The sequence below is a fragment of the Hemitrygon akajei genome, chromosome 15 (genome assembly GCF_048418815.1).
Source record: "Hemitrygon akajei chromosome 15, sHemAka1.3, whole genome shotgun sequence".
Classification (NCBI taxonomy): domain Eukaryota; kingdom Metazoa; phylum Chordata; class Chondrichthyes; order Myliobatiformes; family Dasyatidae; genus Hemitrygon; species Hemitrygon akajei.
In genome coordinates this window covers 76732949-76757736 of record NC_133138.1, presented here as the reverse complement: position 1 = coordinate 76757736, position 24788 = coordinate 76732949, and the positions used below count along the sequence as shown (strand labels likewise).

Here is a 24788-nt window from a genome sequence, read left to right as displayed (position 1 = left end):
CTGAGATGTCTCTGAATCTTTTCACAATATTATGTACTGTAGATGTTGAAAGACCTAAATTCTCTGCAAACTTGTGTTAGGAAATGTTCCTTTTGAACTGACTAACAATTCTCTCATGAATTTTGGCACAAAGGGGTACAAGGGGGTAAGCCACCACCAATCCTTGCTTGCAAAGGCTGAGCCTTTGATGGACGCTACTTTTATACCCAGTCATGATACCTCACCTGCTACCAATTAGCCTGCTTAATGTGGAGTCTTCCAAACCGGTGTCATTTGAATATTCTGTGCACTTTTCAATCTTATTTTAACTCTGTCCCAACTTTTGTTGAGTGTGTTGCAGCCATCAAATTCTAAATTTGTGTATATTTACAAAATACAATTAAGTTGGTCAGTAAAACTATTGAAAATCTTTTTTGTACTTTTGTCAGTTAAATAAGGGTTCACGTGAATTAACATATCACAGATTTTTGTTTTTATTGCATTTTGGAAAATATCCCAACTTTTCTGGAAATGGGGTTTGTAGACATGTGCCTAAGATAGAGTTCTCATATCTGCTGAAGAGCAGTGCCAATACTTGTACAGTCTCACTTGCAAAATGGCAAACTTTGCGGTATTAACAGTATCTAGATTCAAGATTATTTATCACTTGCACATCAAAACAATACAGTGAAATGCCAATAACTGAACCTGAAACTCCAGTGTCACCGATTTGTGAACCAAGAGGGTCATTGGACCTCATTCCTCCTGCCCACACAAAATTCTGACTCCGGAACCTGCCAACAACCCGCCGACCATGGGCCATAACTTACAACCCTCACATTCATCATGGTCTTCAAGTGTGGAGCAAAGACTTAAGACTCCAGCCTACCTCTAACTCTCTCACATCCCTGTCACTAAAATCCTAACCTAACTCCCTAATTCCCCTCTCTGTCCCTAAAACCATCCTCCCAAACCCCAAAACAAAACACTAAAGGAACAGCTAAAACCGATCACAGCTCAGGGCCATCTTGAGAGTCTATGCACCATTTGTTCCTCTTACTGACTTTTATCTCCCCCATATCTGGTGTTTGCTTTGTTTCTATTTTTGGAGGTATTTGCTGAGTTAACAGTTCAACTGACATTAGCCCTCCTGAGTAGTTGCCTCCTGGTTTTTGCATTTGATATCCAGTACAGGTGAGGTCATCCAATTAATCCTTTACTGTGGCTAATTTTCTACAGAGGAAGAAAAGTCTTTGGGAACTCAGCCATTGCTCAGCGATTATGACTGAACAATTAGAGTCATTTGTCTGAACAGCCTGTAAATTCTTGGGATCTGTGCAGGATCCAGAACATCAGAATGTAATTTGATTTTTCCAAAATATGGTCGGAGTATGCTACAGTGCATTTGGAAATTATTTCCAATCTATTCAAGAGACTAGAGATCATGGTTTAGAATCATAGAGCACTGATGTCACATGCTTTGAATACACTGGATTTTGTGTGCTCAGTCTGTTACTTAACCATACTTCATTTGTGAGCCGTGGCAGTTTTCCTGGTGTAAGTTGACATCTGCTTCAATAAAATGTTATTGACGATAGTGAACCAAAAAGTCTTTAAATTTGGTAACTACCAGCAAAAATGTAGCTGATATCATCAATGAAAGCAGGGGTTCACTCACATCTGGTGCCTTCACACTGCTTTTTGCCAGGAAAAAGCAAGGCCAAAACCCAGCACACATGGAAAATGTGTCACTGTTATATGAAGGGAAAGGAATAAATCTCTGATGAGGACTGAATGCATTTTGTTTTGGCTCGAAGTCCTGAGACTGAATATTTTCCGTTTGACCCCATGTGAGGGTAAATTTGTTCTGTAACTGTCCCAAAAGACACATTCAATGAAGAGGACAACTAAGATCCTAAAAAGGGTTAGAGTATCAATGTTGTTTAACTCTTGTTATATACACTCAAATGGGTCCCAGGCCGAGCCATCACATTGATATTTTTCATACCTACATGGAAAGACTTGATCCTACTGAGAAGCTTTTGAAGAATAGCTGATCTCTTCCAACAATTGGCACAATTCCTTTTTATGTGCAAGTTCAAAGGTCTTAACAAGATCTATGAATGCAATGCATAGCCACTTTCTTCATTACTTGCTTTTTCTCCTGCAACAACCCCAAGGAGAACGCATCAATGGTTTACCATTCTGTTCAGAAGCTACACAGCTCATTGCAAATGCCCTCTCCAGAGAGGCAGTTTACAAAGGGAACACATACAAAAGGCTTTCCAGTGATGCTTAGAAGGGAAATGCTATAGTAATTATTGCAGTAACTCCCGTCACCATTGCTCTTTTAAAAATGGGACCATAATTGTTTCCTTGTATCTTCACAATACAAGGAATTACATGTTCCATCCAGCACATATAAAGAGGCCTGTCAAGATGTTCTAGCAGAGATGTTTGATGGCATCACATTGGATTCCATCCTCTCGAGGAAATGGCCTCCTTGCTGGGTCAGTCATGGCTTTGCTGAGCTCCAACTGCTGGTACATCGTGGGGTTCCAATGTGGCTGGCTTGAGGAGGGGAAAACTCTTCTTCAGAGATGGGCTAAATGCTCTTTTGCCCCATTCTAGACATGGGTAAGTTCATAAAGTTCAAGTAGCCAATAAGCATTTTGCTACTTGTTCAGTGTTTCCAACTGTTGTCTGGGGTAGCAACATTGTGTTGATTGGAATATCTTGTTGTTATATTTTCTTTTATTGAGATACAGCACAGAATAAGCCCTTCCAGGCCTTAGCGCCACGCTGCCCAAGAAGCCCCAATTTAATCCCAGTCTAATCACAGGACAATTTACAATGACCAACTAACCTACCAACTGGTACATCTTTGGAGTGTGGGAGGAAACCAGAGCACCCTGAGGAAACCCACATAGTTACAGGGAGAACACATGAACTCTTTACAGACAGCGGCGGAAGGTGATGTGCTTTACACAGACAGAGGAATTAGGTGTGAAACTTAAATTACAGTTAACAATAATGAAAGAAAAATTAGAAATGATAATCACAAAGCTAACTAATAGGTAAGCAGCTAGATATTGACAACAAATATCCTTGGACAGGGTTTAGGGAATTCTGCCACACGACTACTTACACATGGAGATTTGGCCTAAATGTGTAATATAAACATAGGCAGAAAAATTGGGAAGTGGCTAGTACAACAATGTGCACAAAATTATGTTCTATATCAGTTAGAAGCCTTGATATGAAAAAAATCCTACTTTTTCCACTCTTGATTACCAATGAATTGAAAGATCTTTGTTGAAAACTCAAGCCTCGCTAGTGGTCGTTTAACAGAATGGACTGCGGCCAAATCTGCACTGAGTAAACTTTCTCAGACTACTTGGAAGCATAAAAAGCACTTGGGTAGCATGTTTTTAGGAATTTTTAAAAACTACAGCATTTTCCACAGTGGAACACTTAATAGTTTTACATCTGTGCCAACAGATTCTGTGGCATTGCTCAAAAGCAATGTGGATCAGAGTTGTAATGTTTAGCTGCTAAACCCAACCAATTCTTTTCAGGTCACTGTAAAGACACCCCCCCCTCCCCCCCAACAACAGTGATCAAAATAAGTACCAAGGGCAAAGAATGAGCGTACAAACATCTGAAAAAGATGCATCAGAATTGTGTTCTTCACAACCTGTGAGCAATACAAAACTTCTTTTCTCTGGGCCTTCAACTGCTCCACAAATATTCCTGATATCTCAGAACTTCTTAAAAATGAAATGATGTTAGATTGGGGGGGGGGGGGGTGGAGAGCAGGGAAACTAATAAAAGTTCCTTTTTTTATATATATATTTTGCAAAAGACTAAATAACTGGACTAGTGTGATGGACACCAAACCTTAAATATATAAATTGGAATCTGGCAGTCTAAACATTTACTTTGGCCGCATAAGTAACCAGGTAAAGTCAATAAAAAAATCTCAATGGACTAATCTGGGCACAGTTGCATTTAAATTCTTCAGGAAATTATTGCGCTTTGTAGAATGGAACTCACGGCTAAAATGTTTTAACACTTTTTACTAATAGTGAATTTATGAATCTTTTTGGAAAACAAAATTTCCACCAACCCATACAAGTGTATAACAATTGGTTACTGTGCGTTTATTCCCAATCAAAACTCGCCTCCCTTGAGGTGCAACCCAGCTAAAGCACTGTCTTTATGAATCTACAATGGCTGCTAAAATGGTTTGGCCTACTAATCAATTACTTCTGGCCAAATTGAAAGTCTTGCAACATGAAGAATCAAATTGCTGACAACAGCAAACCTCTTCTTGGTGAACTTATCTCATTCTATGCACAGTTTGCAGAAGGGAATTGGAATAATACCACCCAAACCTACAGGAATGATGCATTGGACCCACAGTCACCATTGCAGATGCAAGATCAGTCTTCTGGAGTGTGAACCCACTGAAAAAACCTGGACTGGATAACGTCCTTGGCCATATGCTTAGATCCCATGCAGATGAGCTGGAGGTGACGAGTGCGGATATTCTAACATTCCCTACTTCAATGTGAGGTTCTGACCTGCATTAAAATGACCACTATCATCCTGGCTCTTTAAAAAAAACAGTAACACGCCATAAGGACCATCAACCAGAAGCTCTGACATTCACTACCATGAAGTGCTTTGTGAGGCTGATCATGGCAAGCATCAACTCCAGCCTCCCAGACAAGCTTGACCTATTGTAATCATCTACCACAGAAACAGTTCTATGGCCCTATACTCATCTCTGGAGCATGTAGACTGGAAAGACACCTATGTCAAACCATTGTTTACTGAATTGCCTTCAATACTATAGTTTCAAGCAAACTTGTCTCCAAACCCATACACCTGGGAGTCAACGCCTCCCTTTGCAAATGGATCCTTGACTGTAATCATTAAGGGTAGGCACAACATTTCCACCATGATTATCCTCAACACTGGTGTCCCACAAAGCTGAAATCATCCTATACGCTCATGACTACACAGCTACATTCTGCTCTAACTCCGACTACAAATTTACAGACGATACCACCGTTGTGAGCCATATCTGAAATAACAATGAGTTGGGGAGAGAGAGCGAGCGAGAGAGAGCGAGAGAGAGAGATGGTGTCATGAAAACAATCTATCCCTCAATGTCAGCAAACCAAAAGAGCTGCTCTTCAGGAAGGGGTGGGGAGAGTCGGTGCATATGCACATCCTGTTTACATGAACGGTGCACAGTTTGAGAGGGCTGAGAGATTCAGATTCCAAGATCCTAGGTGTCTTGGTCCAACAACATGGGCACCAGAGCCAAGAAAGCTCACTAGCACCTCAGGAGAAAGGCTAAAGAAATTTGGCATGTTCCCTTTGACCTTCAATAATTTTTGTCAATGCACCATACGTAGAAAGCATCTTATTCAGATATATCATGGCTTGGAATGGCAACTGTTCTGCTTGTGACCACAAGAAACTTCAGAGCTGTGGACACAGCTCAGCACATCACAGAAACTAACCTCCCCTTCATGGATTCTATGCATGTTTCTCGCTAGCTTAGTAAACCATATAACCATATAACAATTACAGCACGGAAACAGGCCATCTCGGCCCTTCTAGTCTGTGCCGAATGCTTTCTCTCACCTAGTCCCACTTACCTGCACTCAGCCCATAACCCTCTATTCCTTTCCTGTTCATACACCTATCCAATTTTTTGTTTTAAAATGACAAAATCGAACCTGCCTCTACCACTTCTACTGGAAGCTTGTTCCACACAGCTACCACTCTTTGAGCAGCCAACATAATCAAAGTAGAAATGTCCTGAGGATAAGGGACTTCAATTACATGGATAAATTGAAAGCAAAATTTTTCATAAAAATCAAAAATAGAACATAGATGCTGGAAATCTGAAACAAAAATAGAAAATCCTGGAAATACTCAGATTTAGGTTCTCTGACCTGAAATGCTGACTTGGTTTATCTTCCCAGAGATGCATCTATCTGCTGAGAACATCTAGTATTTTGCTTTTGTTATAGCATTGTTCTTCAAGAGTTGAGAAGTAATTTTGTACAAGCATTCAGATAATTAAGGCCCAGACAGAATGAAAGAAGAGAAACTATACCCAGGCAAACAACCCAAGGACCAGAAGACAGATTTTAAGCAACTGGCAGAAGAAACAGGGGTGATTCCAAGAAAAAAAAATTTTAAACATGCAAAGAGTTGCCATGATCAGGAATGCATTGCCTTAAAGGGTGGTGGAAGGAGATTCAGTCTGAGCTTTCCAAAGCAAACAGAATAACACTTGGAGCAAACAACAACTGCAGGGCATGTTGGAAAAACGCTGATTAACATACTGACCTCCTTGTCTTTAGGCACCTACATTACTCCAGTGAAGCATAATGTAAGCTCAGGAAAGGGTACCTCATCTTCTGAACTCAACCAGTTCTGGTGGAAGATAATCCAAAACAAAATTATTCACTTCTTCCTCATTCCAAAATGCTGCACATTTTCTTATCCAGCATCTTCAGTTTTTTGAAGAGACAGACTAGATTAGTCTTGCAGCCAGACATTGCAAGACAATGAACTGAATGCTGGACCAATTCTCTGATTGAGATGATTTTTGACACACGTGCTGAATTCCTATTCAATGCATCATATATACCACGTGCCAGCTAATATGTAAACAACTATGAGTTAATGGGCAGAAAAGGTGAAAAAATACAAAGCATTCTTTTGTTTCTGCAGCTGAACTGCACCAATAATATAATCAGAGTGATTTTAGCCACAATGTTTCCAATATTATTTTAAAATCTATTTATTGTGACATTTTTCTTCCCATCATCCCTCTACATTGGAAGTCAAATGTGCACAGCTTGTTTTTATTATTTTACAAGTGAAAAGAAAATTTTAAAACTCTAATCTCCCATCTACCAAGCTTCTAGAAAGAGACAAATGTCCAGATAATCCTGGAGTCAGAAACGAAGTAATTATCTCACCATCAGCAAATCAATTTAGGTCAATTGCCACAGCATATCACTGAGAGTTGCCAGAGCTAATCAAGAGATTAATTTAAACATATTCCATTCAGGCTGCTTCCAAAGGCCATAGAAAAGGTAGAATACATGTTGGTTCCCATATGGATCACACTGCCTTGCATTTTGCCCCTTCTCCATGGGTGCAGCTACAATTATGGGGTTGAGGGCGGAGGGAAAGGATAATGTATAAGAAAGAAATGAGGCTATAAGAAAAAGTACAATGTTAATCTGATTTGGATGATTAAGCTATTCATTTTATGGACTCCTCTAACACCAATGGCAACTTTTAACAGAGCAATGCTTTAATCTTTATCCTTAAAAAATTACAAATATACATACTATTTAGGGTTAAGTTTTAGATTGGGGGAATAGTCATCTGGGCAGTAGATATGGGGAAAACGTTGAAAAGAAAAACATCACAAATAACAAGATTTTAAAACTACTGCAAGGGGTTTGCTCCAAATTGCACTTTGATTACAGTACGCACTCTGTACAATAACCAATTTATCAAACACAGTAAAGGATCATAAAACAATCTTTAAAAAATCTGTCAATAATCTCCTGCATATACAGCCCAGTTAAGCACAAAGCAAGGTCCAACAGTCAACAGTATGTCAGTAATTACTGCTAATCTATCACACTGGATAGTCTATGCTTGCATCATTCCTGCCCTGAAGTCCAAGCTTTGTGTTTCAGTCATCTAGATTGATTGCCAAAGTGCAAAGGCTGTGTGAACAAGTTCTAACGCTCAAGTTGTGCACTCACAAGCTTGTCTTGTAGTCATTAGGACAGCGCTGGAAGAAATACAATTCCCATGGAAATCAGTTGGCTCAATTGCAACTGAAGTTACTCCAGGAAAAAAAGATTAAGAATCTGGAAAACATCACAGCTCTATTTCACAATGACAGAGTTGGTTTGTTATGCTAGTACTTGCACTTCAGTATCTATCATCAATGTATCTGCAGAATCTTGTAGTAGTCTTAGATTTAGAGACCATGTTGAAGTTTACAACAATATATCATCCAATATAAATTCTGGTCACACCACAACTAAGGCTACTTCTATAAGGCACTGGGGTTCTAGCAGCATGTGTTTATAGAAAGTTTTAGATCTTTAAAACCCAATTAACATAAAATAATTTTTCAAGATACAGAGCAATTGTTTATATTGGCAATGAAAAGATAGAAAATGCCAATTCCAACTTACAGTACCATTCAAAACATTGGCTGGTCTTTGCCTTTCTCTTTCCAAAATCTGTAATTTAAATGAGGTCTGACGAGCAAAGTTGTTGGATTTAATTACTATAGTGGCAGCAGGTTATATTCCAATGCAATAGTGTTTTGCTTATACCAGAATTTTCTACCACTCTCTTCTCCCAATCACACCAGCGCAAAACATATTTTCCAAACAAAATCTAATAAACTGAAGATTGCTACTCACTTAATACTTTTCTAGTGACAACTTCCTCAATGAAATGGTCAATATGTCACATGACTAGGATGCATTGAGCCTAAATGAGATAACTATTATGACCTCATCAACCTTCCAATGAAACAAATGGCTTAGAGTCATTTGTTGACAATATAACCATTGTTGGTAGAACCTTAGACTAGAGGTGTACAGGAGTGAGATGTACCAGCTAGTTGAATGGTGTCACAGCAACAACCTTGAACTCAACATCAGTCAGACCAAAGAACTGATTGTGGACTTCTCGAAAGGGTAAGTTGAGGGAACACACACCAGTCCTCACAGAGGGATCAGAAGTGGAAACAGTGAGTAATTTCAAGTTCCTGGGTGTCAAAATCTCCGAGGATCTAACCTAGTCCCAGCATATCCATGTAGCTACAAAGGAAGCATGGCAGCAGCTATATATCATTAGGAGTTTGAGGAGATTTGGTATGTCACCTAAAACACTTGCAAGTTTCTTCGGATGTACTGTGAAGAGCATTCTAACTGGCTGCGTCACCATCTGGTATGGTTGGGGGAGAAGCGAAACTGCACAGGATCCAAGGAAGGTGCAGAGCTAAAATTAGTCATCTCCATCATGGACACTATCTTCTGTAGTATCCAGGACGTCTTCAAGGAGTGATGCCTTAAAAAGACGGTGACCATCATTAAGGATCCCCATCACTCACCACATGCCATTAAGGAGGTACAGAAGCCTGAAGGCACACACTCAACGATTCAGGAACAGCTTATTTCCCTCCGTCAAAGGATTTCTGAACAGACATTGAACCCATGAACATTATTTCACTACTTTTTAAAATTTCTTTTTTGCACTACTTATTTAGTTTAACAATATATTTACTGCAATTCAGTTTTCTTCTGTTATTATGTATAACATTGTGCGACTGCTGCAAAGACAACAAACTTCACAACATATGATGGTGATATTAAACCTGATCCTGATAAGAGTCTCACATTATAGCCAGCTTCTGAGCACAATGAGGAATTCCCCAGGGGTGAGCTGAGAGATTAAACTTCCCCAGATTACAGCCTTTGGTAAATCCCTCATTTGGGTCCAGTCTTGAACAAAATACATAAAATTCAAGGATTTGGGGCGGGGGAAACCTAAAGGAAAAGGAAATGTTACTTTAAATAAAATCAGACTTATTTATAATATACATGCGTATTATATTGAGATATAATACAGATAAAACAGATATTGGAGATCTGAGATAAAAACAAAAACTTTGCTCTGTATACTCAGGAAGTCAGGCAGTGTTAATGAACACAAAAAAAATTAATGGTTCAGGATGATATCTAGGCCAAGTGAGAAGGCTATAGCGAAAGAGAAAGTCTGTGGAAGAACAGATCAGAACAGCCAGGTAGTTACATGAGAAGAGTTTGGACAAAAGTAGAAACAGTGGATGCAACATTCCTTCCCCTGCAGCTAAGTCTCCAGTAGAAACTTTACCTGAACAATAGCAAGCAGGTTTCTGGAAGCATGTATCACAAAATATCTCTGTTAACAACACTTTTCCTTCATTGTGGTGACTGACAAAGTAAGAAATAGCCAGACTGGATGTGTCCTGATTTTTATGGCTTTAACCCAGCTAAGCAATTGTCCACATTGTCAGATTGATTCCAGTATTTTAAATGAATTGGGAAAAGCATGGTCAAAGATGTGGCTAGTTATGAGTTCAGGTCTTCAGCTCATATGCTGTTCAAGTCATTAACCATTGCTATATCCAGTGTTTTCAGTTGTGTCTTGGTATTACACGAAGTGACCCAAAATGGCTGATGCCCGAGTTTTATAAATAGCAAAGACCTCAAGGAACTCAGGGCATCTGTATGGTGCCACTGTGGTTTAACAGTTAGGACTGTTTCTTGGAATCCCAGGAATCTGGGCTCGATTCTGCAATGGGTGTCATGTACGTAGAGCTTGAACGATCTACCCATGGTCATGTGGGTTTCCTCTGGGTTCTCTTCTCACACCCCAAAAATGTGCTCGTCCATGAATTGGCCACAGTAAACTCCGAGTGTGATAAACAGCAGAAGAATCAAAGGGAACTAATTGGGCGTGTGAGAGAGAATACTGGAGGACTACAGGGAGATAGGAAGCAGACAGGATTGTTCTGCTGTAAACTGTTATGAACCAATGGGTCAAATGGCCTTCTTTACAACGATAAGTGATCAGCCACTTAGCCATTTGCACTCAAGACCATTTCAGATGCTTCAGCCACATCTTTAGCACTCAGATGCTGAGCATGCAATTATTGGGATCTTATTCGACAGTTAATTATAGCCCACTATTCACCAATTGATGAGACAGGAAGGAAAATCTTTGATCAACATGAACAGAAAATGCTGGAAATACGTGGCATTTGTGGAAATGAGAAACAGTGCAGACCCTTTATCGCTATTCCCATATTCTGTTTCTGGTTTCTCCTTCAAAGTGTTTCTTTCACCATAGATGCTGCAATATCAATTTTAATGTGTCTGCTGTTTGCTCCTACCATTCTTTTCTGGACTTTTCACTGAACAACAATTGGTTTCTTTTGACTTCTTCGATAGAATGTGACACATGTCACGTTATTAAATTAACAGTTCTGCTGTTGCCATGGGACTTTGCATCTCATGGTTACCCAGTTCTGAATCTATCCCATTTAGGACAATGGTACTGCCAAAAACAAAGGGTACTGTCCTTAATGTCTCTACAACTCAACTGCGCACGGTGTATACTCCTCCCATTACTATCGTGGATAATGCTTCTGTAAAATGCAGATTGATGTAGTTTGCTGGTTTCTCTTCTCACCACCTGCTGCATACAGATTGGCAGTTTCTTGATTCAGGTAATCACAGATTTCTAACATCCACAGTATTTTGCTTTTGAATTTATTTCATTCAGCAGTTGCACAGCATCACCAAACCACTCTGTAAAGTCTCTTACTCTCTGCCAATGCTACATTCAGTGGTTCTTCCAATTTATCTTAGTACAGTAAAACAGTAATTCATCTTCTGAGAGACGGTAAGCAGCAGCTTTCCTTGCCTACGTTTGACCCAATGCCAAAGAAAATGTTCAGGAATCCCACAGCTATTCGAGGGTGTGTTGCAATATCTTAAGGATTCTGACAGAAATATCTTAGTTAACTGTTCCGACTGTGCAAAACAGACCGTATCAGGAAAATACTCAATAAACCTGCAGTTTGCAAACCAGTTCCCATGCATTCACAAGGAGGGCTGCACGTAGCACTAGGCCAAGGACACAAATTAAGAGAACTCTTTTCCGAAGGAAAAAAAGGACAGTAAAGGGCAACATAGCCAGGTCAAAATACCAATGGGTTGATTACAAGAGACATTACATTTAGTAAAATCTCTCTGCACCGGAGATTCTTGTTCGTGGCATGCCTCAGAAGCAATTTTCACTGAAGCTTCTGTTAACAACTTTCCAGGGGTCTTCCACCAGCATCCATTTCTGCCAACTATCAGAAATATGAAGGTAGTTGATGAACTGTTGTACGTCAATATTTAGTGGAATAAAATGACCAGAGTACATTAATATATTACAAACACATCATAAAAAGTCACCTTTGAATCTTTACTTTCACTTGTGTACATGAACAAATTAGAAAGTAACAAGTGTTCATTAAGAAAGATTACTTCCTCGTCCAAATATAAAAAGCCCTTCAGTTTTCTTTTGGACTTGTTCCTTTTTTCATGTTATTTAATCTTCAATGAAGAAAAGTTGTTGAGATCTCGATCAATGGAAGCTTGGACTCTACAGGTAAGCAGGCATCCAGTGGAGACATAATTTAAATATAAATCCCAGTATGTCAGAAATTACCCGATTGCAGGTACATTAAAATTGTTTCAGACTAAAACTAAGTAAGAGTTGTCATTCACAAATTTCTGCCTGTATGTCCCAAGCCATGAACCCCTATGACCTGGAAAAACAACGGCACCACCCCTTACACGTTCTCTGTCGAGCAGACACTACCCAGATTTGGAAGCATAACTCATTCTAAGTGCTGTCCTCAAGCTCCCTACTCCACTGCAGCATAGAAGCACCTTAATTAAACAGCAGCAGTTGGCTTACTATCATCTTCTCAAGTCAAGCCTCATCTTTAAAAATGAATTAAAAATAAAAATCTAATCAACAAATGAAGACGTCTTCTTCTCATACCTCTCCCTTGCAGGAATATCTGCAAGAAAAGCTCCCACATTGTTTCTTCCTCCTCCTACTCTCTAGGTAGTTTGGGCAAGGAGACTAGAAGTACAACACGCATACTATTTCCTGCCAAATGAAAGCACATTAAATTTTAAACTCCAAATCATGCCACCATTTATCTGACAAATTGTTTCTATCAGTCACCTCAAACCTAGATACGAACCTCAACAATATAACTCATTAGTTCAAAGGAAGTGCATCAGTAAATTTCACGACATATGCCAGTGATACTAAACCTGATTCTGAAGTTTCCAGACACAATGTCAGCAAAGTGGGCAATAACAAATAGGGAAATACCCTATAGTAAATAAATAACAGAATGAAGAGCAGAACAATACAGTATTTAAAACTCGAGGATGCAAGGCCCAGATGTGAAGTGCTGATAAATAAGAACTCAATTTCTAATGGTGCAACGAAGGGCAGAGGGGCCAGTGGGATGGGGGTAACAGGGAAGGGCCAGGAGACAGAGGGAATGGTCAAGAAAGAGGGAGAGTAAGTGGGGTGGGGCAACAGAGGGACAGAAGGGGAAGGGCCAATAAGAGTGACTGGAGAGGGACCAGAGAGCAGTGGACAGTAATAGTAGGGGTGGGGCTGGTGGGAGTGACAGATGCAGATAAGGATAGAGGGGCTGAGGGGGCCACAGAGGGCAGAGGAGGAAGTGATGATGATGGATGGGGAGCAGCCTGGAAAGTGGAGTTCAACAGGTGGGGGTGGGGTCCGACAGATGGAAGAGGTGTCTAAGTGGAGGGCAACAGATGGGGGGGAGGGGCCCTGGGGAAGTAGGTAGGGGAAGGATAGGAGAGGGGCTGGGGAAATGGGTGGTGAGAAATAGGGGTAGGGACCAGAAAATTGAAGGGGTACTAAGCGGCGGGGCCAGGGAAATGGGATTAGTGAAGGGAATGAGGGAGTGGGGGACACAGACTGGGGGATGGGACGAGTAAGTGGGGGCGACAGATTGGGGAGGGGACGAGGAAGTGGGGGTGACAGATTGGGGAGGGGGCGAGGAAGTGGGGGCGACAGATTGGGGAGGGGGCGAGGAAGTGGGGGCGACAGATTGGGGAGGGGGCGAGGAAGTGGGGGCGACAGATTGGGGAGGGGGCGAGGAAGTGGGGGCGACAGATTGGGGAGGGGGCGAGGAAGTGGGGGCGACAGATTGGGGAGGGGACAAAGAATGGGGGCAACAGACTGGGGGGACAAGGAAGTGGGGGGTGACAGATTGGGGGATGTAAAGTGAAGAGTGGGCAACAGAGCAAGAGGGGAGAGGTGAGGGGAGGGGAGGTGAGGGGAGGGGAGCTGGGGGAAGTGGGGGTGACAGGGGGAAGAAGCAACTGTTTGGTAACATAAAGTGAGTGAGAGTGAGGCTCTGAGGGGAGGGATCGAGAAGAAATGAAAGGGGTGATCCAGACACATCTTGTGCACCTCCTAGTGGTTTTTGATCGGGAGACTGAAAGAGGCCTGCATAATATTCCTGTCCTGCCACTATATTTGGGCGTTAAAAGGACACCTTAGGAGGCCACCCTCCCCTATTTGCAATTCTGCTAAAAAAAAAAATCAATCACTCCATTATTTGTGCAGCACAATATCAGAATATCAACCAGTGAATTTTGGAAGGGGCAAATAAAAATGGAGCTTAAAGAACAAACATATTTCCCCTACGACTGTGGCTGGCAAAGGTGGGTACTGGTCACACAAGTCAGTGCGAGCCATCAAGAGTTCCGGCTGGGCAGTTGAGGTGAAGGAGGGGACACTTGCAACAAGTGGCCCTCAACTATCCCCCCCACCCCCTTACTCACAGGCCGCACCATGCAGCCTCCCCCACTCCAGTGTGCCTTGGGAGCCGGGAGAAGACTTGCAAGGTCCCGCTGAGGAGGCAGCGCTTTCGCTGAGCAACGAAGCAACTCATCGCCTTCACGCTCTGACGGACACCACGCTGGAAAGTTACCCAGCAAAGGGACTACTGTGGCAGGCCTCCCCCACCCCACTGGCCCTAGCCCGGGAACTTGTATCACAGCTGCTAAGGGGCTCCCACAGCTGACAAACGGATGCACCCACCGCCACCATCAGTGTCCTCTTCCCGTCGCCGTCTCCTTAGTAACGCACTCCAGGCAACTGAGCAACGGGGACCACTCGGTGCCTTATATAACCATTGGCCACTGCAACCGGCCCGCAGCTTGTGGGGGGAATTGGTGTCTTCCCTCAGCACTTCTTCCAAGCCCGCCTTTCACTTTCTGCTTCCACTCTCCACTGTTTCTGTATAACTCTGAGAAATTACTCTTGTAGAAACTGGAGCAGATCTAAATGAATTATTTCGCTGTTGGACCTAGGGGCGACAGTAATCCCCCCCCCCTTCATTCTGCATGTTTCCAGAAACCCGAATGGCCACAAGCATGGGAAATAAACGGGGAGAAGACTGGTAGGAAAGGGGGAGGGGTTGATATTAACTGAGACGACCACCATTAGCAGGACAGTTATTATTCAAATTTTACAAATTACGTTTAGAGACCAGCATTCGCCAGATAAATTTGAGATTATAGCTCCTTTTAGTAGCTATTTTTCTGGAATTGGTCTTTGTACAAAATTTAGTCTCCCCTAGTTGAGCGAATGGCTCAGCCCGAGAGGGCGGGACGAAAACTTAGTGAACGGGCCTGGCGGATGGAACCAGTGCAACGCAGAATATAGGGGGTATTGAATACATAAACAGGTTTATAACTGCAAAATAAACATAATATTACCAATATAATGATTGTTTCCTCTAACTTCATAACAAAATACTATTGACTAATGCTTTAAAATACTGTGTGAAGGCATTAGTGGCGGAAAAGGAATAAGGATTAAATAGAACCCCCTCGCCAGTTATCCATTGCTTGGGCTAGCCAGCGCGGCGGCTGCTGGGAGTTGTAGTTTTGATTGGCTGCGGGAGTAGTGAACTCCGTACAGTACCTTTATTGCCCTCATTCAATAGGGCTCTCTTTTTATCCCCTTGTTGCAATTCCAACGAGGAGCTTTTAATATATCTAGTGGGGCAAATTGAATGATTTATTTTTAAAAGGGTAGATCTCCACTCAGCAAAAATTTTATTTAAACTTTGACTATATTCTGTCTGGTTGAATATTAATTTCATGTGAACCTCTCAATTCACAGACTTCCACAAATCCACTGCGTACAAGGAAAATAAACAGCCCCGCTTCTAAATGACCTATCTTAATGATTGTAATTCAATTTGGAAAAAAAAGTCACAAAGCTAGTAATATGGGCTTGAATTTCAGCAATTTGGAAATTAATCACCTCGTGCTCCTGATAGTTATTTTATTTGCAGTGATGAACAGAATATATTATGTAGTATGTGACTATTTTGTTTCCTTTCAAGAAAATTTAAACAGAATCTTTGAAAGGACAGGAAAAAATACTGCAAGCATTTCCTTTAAAAATGTGCTAGCTTCTGTTCTATTCGCACAGAAAAGGAGCTTAAATCACAGAGCAAAACAGCTGGCTAGTCACATGGTACCAGGCCATTGCCACTTTAAACATTCAGTACCATTGTTCTATGTTGGCTGAAATTTATATTAAAATGCAGTTCCAACTGTTCAGTTTCAATGAAGGAAGCATCACAAGAACTGATTGATGTCTTGTTCAAAATGTTTCTGCTCAAGTATCAGCCAGAGTAAGGTTGCAGAGCTTGAAAAACAAAACTCAGTTTCAATGACATGCCCAAAGTGACACGGAATTTCTTAGCACTTGGTTTTAAAACAGGGTGGGGGAGGGAAATGGGAGAAAGGAAGATAGCAAGACATGTTTACAGCTCTACAAAAGGGCACAGGATTCAAGTATAAATGCCCCTTTAATCATTACACTATAAATAATGATAACTTCTCAAGCATCCTTAAAGAAGTCACTTACCCTCGTGAAATCTTTATTTGGTGTCATCTGTCGTTGTAGCCAGCATTTTAGTGTGTACATTACATTGTTAGGCATCTTCTCCAAGTAAGACAATTATTACAGGGCCTGGTCCAGTAAGAATCACCAGGAAAATCACTGTGTGCTTGTGCATGCATTCAGACACCAGCCTCAATGTAAGTAAAGTGAAAAGTCTGAAAAAATGGTTCTGTCCCCGGGACTTAAGCATGAAGTTCTGAATGGATTTTATATTTCCAAAGATAATGATTTAACATTCAGATATAATCTTCACCTTAGTTTATAAGTAGAATGGTACAGGACATAAGGCTATTCAGCCTATCAAGTCTGTTCTGCCATTTGATCATTGCTGATTCCTGGGTGTCAAGATCTCAAAGGATCTAACCTGGTCCCAACATATCAATGTAATTATAAAGAAGGCAAGACAGCAGCTATACTTTATTAGGAGTTTCAAGAGATTTGGCATTTCAATAAATACACTCAAAAACTTCTGTAGTTGTACTGTGGAGAGCATTCTGACAGGCTGCATCACTGGCTGGTATGCAAGGGGTACTGCACAGGACCGAAAGAAACTGCAGAGGGTTGTACATCTAGTCGGCTCCATCTTGAGTACGAGCCTACAAAGTACCCAGGACATCTTTAGGGAGCGGTGTCTCAGAAAGGCAGCATCCATTATTAAGGACCTCCAGCACCCAGGGCGTGCCCTTTTCTCACTGTTACCATCAGGTAGGAGATACAGAAGCCTGAAGGCACACACTCAGCGATTCAGGAACAGCTTCTTCCTCTCTGCCATCCGATTCCTAAATGGACATTGAACCCTTGGACACTACCTCACTTTTTAAAAAAATATACAGTATTTCTGATTTTTGCATGTTTTAAAATCTATTCAATATACATATACTGTAATTGATTTTTCATTATTATATTTATTTTTTCTCTTCTACATTATGTATTGCATTGAACTGCTGCTGCTAAGTTAACAAATTTCATGTCACATGCTGGTGACAATAAACCTGATTCTGATTTACTTCCCATCATTCTCCTGCTTTCTTCCCTCAACCTTATTAAGAAATTATCAGCCTCTGCTTTAAACATACCCAATGTCTTGGCCTCTACAGCCATCTGTGGCAATGAATTTCACAAATTCACCAGCCTCTGGCTAAAGAAATTCCTCACCTCTTTTCTAAAGGGACGTCCTTCTATTCTGATATTGTGCCCTCTGGTCCTAGACTCCCCCACTATTGGAAGCATTCATACTATCGAGGTCTTTCAATATTTGGTAGGTTTCAGTGAGTCCTCCCCCCCCCCCCCCCCCCCACCCCTTGTTCTTCTAAACTCTAGTGAGTATAGAGCCATCATACATTAACATTTTCATTCCCAGGATATTTCTTGGTAATCCCAATGAGACAATCTCAAATGCCAACACATCCTTATTTAGATATGCGGTGCAAACCTGCTCACAAAACTCCAATATGGTTTTTTTAGGTATGTCCTTCACAGAACAAGATTTCCTATATTAGCCATCAAGGCTGAAAAAAAAGCTTATTTTCAAAAGTTCCTTACTAATACCCACCTCCAAATTGATTCAGGGACACAAAGGCAGAACAATACCTGTAATGACATTTATTGTTGGGATTAAATCAAGAATGCAATTTAAATGAAAAACACCTCGTTCTTCAGACAGCTAATGCTTCAGCTGGTTCTCGACTCACACAATGTGAGCATGAATTAGATTACTGATTTAGACTTAACGACAACTGTACAAATTTCTTTCCTGAGCAGCATGTGGTTAAGGAAGTATGGATGCAGCAACCAGGTAGTATCTCACACAAGTTATCACACTCTACAGCTGAACCCAGGGCAAGAGATTCCAAGTGTGCAGGATGCTACATTCAAACTGAGATCTGAGCCCAGATTGTACAGTAGCAGGAAAAATGCATTTAGCTCAGGTATTTCACAAACTGTCCTGAAGTGCTTCCAGAGGCTGGTCATGGCACACACACATCGACTCATTGCAGTTCGACTAACCAGTGAAACAGGTCTGCAGTGGACATCGTCTCCCTGCTCCTCTCTTCATCTCTGAAAAACCTGAGTTTTGTTTACTACTACAACTCGGCCTTCATAATCCAATCAAACTCATCTCCAAATTCCTAGGCCTAGTCGCTGACTTCAGGAAGCAGCATTGCATCTACATCACTCTCTGTATCAACGGTGCTGAGGTGAAGATGTTTGAGAGTTTCAAGTTCCTAGCTGTAAGTATATCCAACAATTTATCTTGGTCTAGCCCTGTAGAGACAATGGTCAAGGAAGCACACCAAAGTTATTACTTGCTCAGACGGCTAGGGAAATTTGGCACATCTCCTATGACTCTTCTCAATGTTTATACACGCATCATCAAAATCAGCCTATTCAGAATCACCGCAGCTTGGCACAGCAACTGCTCTGCCTAAAACCACAAGAAACGGCAGCGTTGTGAATGCAGCCCAGTCTATCGTACAGAGCAGCCTCCACTCCATTGACTCTATCTGCTGCCACAGGAAAGCAGCTAACGAGACAATCCCCACCCCAACCTTATCACTCTCTCAATAGATACAAATGTTTTAAAGCACGTAATGTTAGCATCTACTCTGTTATCAGACTCTTGAGAAGACAGTAAAGATCAAAGTTCAAAGTAAATTTTATTACCAAAGTTCATATATATTGCCAGATACAACTGTGAGATTCATTTTCCTGCGGGCTTGCTCAGCAAATCTATAGAATAGTAACTGTAACAGGATCAGTGAAAGATCAACCAGAGTGCAGAAGACAACAAACTGTGCAAATGTGCAACTAAATAAATAACAATAAATAAGAAGAACCTGAAATAACATGATAAAGATTCCTTAAAGTGAAATCATTGGTTGCAGGAACATCTCAGTGGATGGACAAGTGAGTGTAGTTATCCTCTTTGTTCAAGAGCCTGATGGTTGAGGGGTAGTAACTGTTCTTGAACCTGGTGGTGTGAGTCCTAAGACTCTTGTAGCTTCGATCTGATGGTAGCAGTGAGAAAAGGGCATGTCCTGGGTGGTGGGGATCTCTGACGGATGCTGTTTTCCTACAACAGCGTTTCACGTAGATGTGCTCAGTGGTTTACCCTTGATGTACTGGGCTGAATCCATTACCTTTTGATGGATTTTCCATTCAAAGTCATCGGTGTTTCCATACCAGGACATGATGCAGCCAGTCAATACACTCGCCACTAAACATCTAGAGAAGTTTGTTAATGTTTTAAGATGTCGTGCCGAATCGCCACACACTCCTAAGGAAGTAAAGGCACTGCCATGATTTCTTTGCAATCGCACTTACCTGCTGGGTGCAGGACATTAAAAGCCGAATTCACGATCTCCTAATTTAGCTTGTTGTGACTTTGTCTACCTGCATTGCACATTCTCTATAGCTCTATTCTGCATCCAGTTTCTTTTTGTTATCTCAAAGCACTAAATACGCTATGATCCGCTTGGATGGCACACAAACAATACTTTTCACTACTTCTCAGTACAGGTGGTATCAATAAAAATAGCAGAAGTTGGAATTATTCTTCCTCCTTCCAAGATGTCAAGACCAGTATGGTCCCCCAAATGGGCTTTTATTGGGCTAAAGTAAAAATCCAAATCAATGATTTCAGCTTTCATATAAACAGGAAGTAGACAAGATGTTCATTTTCAATTGTCATCGTGTACACATGAATATCTAATTTGTAATTCAGTACTGCCTAGTGCTACAATAGCATTATGGTTAGCATGGCAATATTACAGCTTGGAGCATTGGACCTCAAAGTTTAATTCCAGCACCACCTGTAAAGATTCTCTATCCGTCCTCCCCATGGAATGCATGGGTTTTCCCCAGGTACTGTGGTTTCCTTCCACAGTCCAAAGGCGTGCCGGGTAGGTTAATTGGTCATTGTAAATTGCCCCATGATTAGGTTACGGTTAACCGCCGTTGCCAGGGGTTACTGGGCCGGCGTGTCTCAAAGGGCTGGGAGGGCCTAGTCCGTACTGTATCCCTAAACAAATCAATAAAATGTCAGATAGATCCTTTTAATATAAATAAATCTGAAATGACTTCAAAGTTTCAGAGTGACAGCTTGCCAAAAGGTTTACATCAACCATTTCCTTTCAAAAAGGAAAAATCCCACGTTATCTTTTACTGATGGGGTAAAACACGGTAGCGTAGTGGTTAGCGCAACTCTTTACAGCACAGGCTCAATTCCCACTGTTGCCTGTAAGGAGTTTGTACGTTCTCCCCGTGACCACGTGGGTTCCCTCCGGGTGCTCCAGTTTCCTTCCACAGTCCAAAGACGTACTGGTTGGTAGGTTAAGTGTTCATTGTAAATTGTCCCGTGATTAGGCAAGGATTAAATCAGGGGATTGCTAGGCGGTCTGGTTTGGAATGCCATATCTCAATAAAATTAAAGGAAATATTTTTTTTAAATGGACAACACATGGGTAGCTAACTGTGGCAAGTGAAACAGAAACTTCGCAATGCAAAAGTCTGCCCTTGTTAAAAGGCATGTACAGAAGCAAGGTGTTGAATGGGGTGAAGGAAAGGTACCTGTTAGATGCATCCTGCAAAATACCTACACATTTTGATGCTAATAGCTAGAGCCAACTTGTGACTTTGTATGTCATTTGCAAATAATCTTACTTATCAAACCCAAATGATGAACTCTTGTCAAACCCCATTCAACAATATTTAATGTTTATGAAAATTATTCTCATTTGGAAAAGTCATGTGGGGATAGAACAATTTATAGTGTTGGGCAGTGTAGATACAGATACATTAGGGACATTTAAGAGATCATTGGATACACACTTGGCTGAAAGAAAAATGGAGCGGAGGGAAAGGTTAAGATGGTGGCACAACATTGTGGGCTGAAGGGCCTGTACAGTGTTGTTCTAAACAGATTATATTTATAAATGTAAGAGAAGATGCACAATATATGAGAGGAGAATAAAATTAAAGTTGATTGTTCCACTGAAAGGCCAGATTCTGAACATGACTGAAAATAAGTAAAATGTGAACTGTGTTGGTGTGCCAAGAGAAATTTCCCAAGCTTTGCTTTCAGATATCTTTTTTAAAAAAGCAGCAAGTGTCTAAAACAGGGGCTCCCAAATGTTTTTTATGGACCAATGCCATTAAAGCAAGGGGCTTGTGGACCCTAAGCTGGGAACCCCTGGTCTAAATGTTTTGCTCATACAGCGTTACTGCACTGGATGTATTGATATTTTGTTCTTTTGGGAGCAGCTACAAGTGACAACAAGGCACTGCAAGATTCATGAATGACTTTTAAATTGTAACTGGTCTGGGCGAATGCCTTTGGATTTAACTGGCTTCATAGGGGTGCTTGAGTTTCATTATCAAAGTGCTAATTGATGCATAGATCGATGCGATAGGCAGTTCAATGTATTAGTATGGATTTCAGCCTCCTGCTAATTCCTATGACTGCAGGTCTTGAGAAATAACTTGCATTTTATGCAAACATTTATTCATCTACACTGAAGGAGATAACCTATTGCCATTCTGTTTTTGATCTCTATGCCAAAGGAACATTTCGTTGTCAAGATAGCCTTTTAAGACAAAGCATTCTGTGAAAAGAATTGACTTTGACGCCATCACAGCCAATGTTAAGAATTCTATGCTTTTCTAATCATAGAAAAGTGCAAAGAATTTTTTTCATCATTTTGATCTTGTTACCGATCCATCCTTTTGCAGCTGTCCTGCTTTTCAATGCAAGGCTAACTGAGATTCTTCCTGACATTTTGGCTTGGATTTGATGCTATTAAAGGATTGCCAGTGAATACTTGGACTCTGACAAACCCCTATACTTTCCTCCAATCACCTTAAAATTATACTTCTTCATAGTAGCCATTTCCACCCTGGGAAAAAGTCTCTGGCTGTCCACTTTCTATTCCTCTTATTATCTTGTACACCTCTATCAAGTCATCTCTCATCCTCCTTTGATCCAAAGAGAAAAGCTTTAGCTCACTTAACTTTGCCTCATCAGACATGCTGTCTAATCCAGGCAGCATCCTGGTATACTCTGCTTATAATGGGTGTGCTCTAACCAGAGCTTTACAGAACTACAACAGCTCTTGAACTCAATCCCCCAACAAACGAATGCCAACACTCCACACATCTTTGAAACCACTTTATCGACCTGCACTGCAATCGAGGGATCTATTGATGTGGACTCCAAAATCCTTCTGTTCTTATGCACTTGATGTGAATAATATTCCACAATCATGGAGAGAAAACAAAAAGAATTTTAACTCAGACCGTTCTTTTGTCTAGGAACTCATAAGGGGTGGGAAATACTCCATTTACATAATTCCATTTGAAGTCCAATCACTGTTAGAGGCAAGAAATAACCCTGCAAATCAAATATTTAAAAGTTAATGGGCACTAAAGTCAATTAATTGGTCATCATTACCAGTCATTTCAGTATCCCTGCTGTCTTGGTTTCTTAAGACAGATTCAACAGAAGTCCTGAATAATAGGTGAAGATCAGAAGTAAAATATGGATTTTGAACCCATGGTTGAGAAGAAAAAGCATTTCAGGATGTATATCTCTGACATTAAATATACCTATTGAACCTTCAAGGTAACGCTATTAGTAGGTGGATAGATGAAAGAATTCAGGTGAACACTCTGCAACAATAATGAGGCAACAGCTGACAGATTTAAGGGACAATGTGAATCCAGCATCAGGATAATAGGATACAGCTGGTGATTTAACACCAAGGTGGTTAGTTAGATTTTGGCCTGTATTAAGTACCTATCAGATATTCAAGAGATGAATATGCTAACTGGCAAGCTAGATAGATAAACAAACAGCATGCCTGAAATCCTGAATTTTGCACATTAAGCTCCTCTGTGGGATTTCAGCTTTGTAAAAGTTTAAGTACATCATATCCATTGGTTCTCTTATCTACTGCAGATATCCTCAAGGGATTTGACTGTAAGACATATGAGCAGAATTAGGCCTTTTGGCCCATCGAGTCTGCTCTGCCATATAATCATGGCTGATCCTTTTTGCCCCTCCTCAGCCCCACTCCCCAGCCTTCTCCCCGAAAGCTTTGATGCCATGTCCAATCAAGAACCTATCAAGCCCTGCCAAAAAGTACACCCAATCACCTGGCCTCCACAACTGCCTGTGGTAATAAATACACCACGCTCTGGCTAAAATAATTTCTCCACATCTGTTTTAAGTAGACACCCCTCTATCCTGAGGCTGTGTCTTCTTGTCCTAGACTCCCCCACCATGGGAAACATCCTTACCACATCTACTCTGTCTAGGCCTTTCAACATTCGAAAGGTTTCAATGAGATCTCCCCCCTCCGCCATCCTTCTAAATTCCAGTGAGTACAGACCCAGAGTTATCAAACATCGTCATGTGATAGCCCTTTCATTCCTGAAATCATCCTTCTGAACCTCCTCTAAACCCTCTCCAATGTCAGCACATCTTGTCTTAGATAAGGCATCCAAAGTTGTTCACAATACTCGAGGGGGGGTCTCACCAGTGTCATATAAAGCCTCACATCCCTGCTCTTGTATTCTAGACCTCTTGAAATGAATGCTAACATTGCATCTGCCTTCCTCACCACTGACTCAAACTGCAAAGACTCCAAAGTCCCTTTGCATATTAGATTTTTGGATTTTCTCCCCATTTGAAAAATAGTCTGCACATTTATTTCCACTACCAAAGTGCATGACTATTCATTTTTCCAATGTTGTTTTTCATTTGCCACTTTCTTGCCCATTCTCCTAATCTATCCAAAACCTTTTATAGCTGACCTGTTTCCTCAGCACTACCTGCCCCTCCACCAGTCTTCATATCATCTGCAAACTTGGCAACAAAGCCATCTATTCCATCATCTAAATCATTGATATACAGCATAAAAAGAAGCAGTCCCAACACCGACCCCAGCAGAACACCACTAGTCACTGGCAGCCAACCAGAAAAGGATCCTTTCATTCCCACTCACTACCCCCTACCAATCAGCAAATGCTCTAACCATGCCAACAACTTTCCTGTGATACCATGGGCTCTTAACTTGGTAAGCTGCCTCATGTGTGGCTCCTTGTCAAAGGCCTTCTGAAAGTCCAAATATACAACATCCACTGCATCACCTTTA

General features: G+C 41.2%; 1 protein-coding gene across 5 annotated transcripts in view; it reads right to left on the bottom strand.

Moving 5' to 3' along the window:
• fam53c (family with sequence similarity 53 member C) overlaps positions 1-14813 on the bottom strand; it is a 99025-nt gene extending 84212 nt beyond the window's left edge. For 2 of the 5 annotated variants that reach the window (XM_073067830.1, XM_073067835.1), the window contains exon 1: positions 14755-14813. The gene's annotated coding sequence lies outside the window, so the exon portion shown is untranslated. Of the gene's footprint in view, positions 1-6354; positions 6442-12657; positions 12769-14754 lie in introns of all 5 variants that reach the window. The other 3 variants (XM_073067832.1, XM_073067834.1, XM_073067833.1) reach the window with 3 other exon arrangements.
• Positions 14814-24788: the final 9975 nt, after the last annotated feature.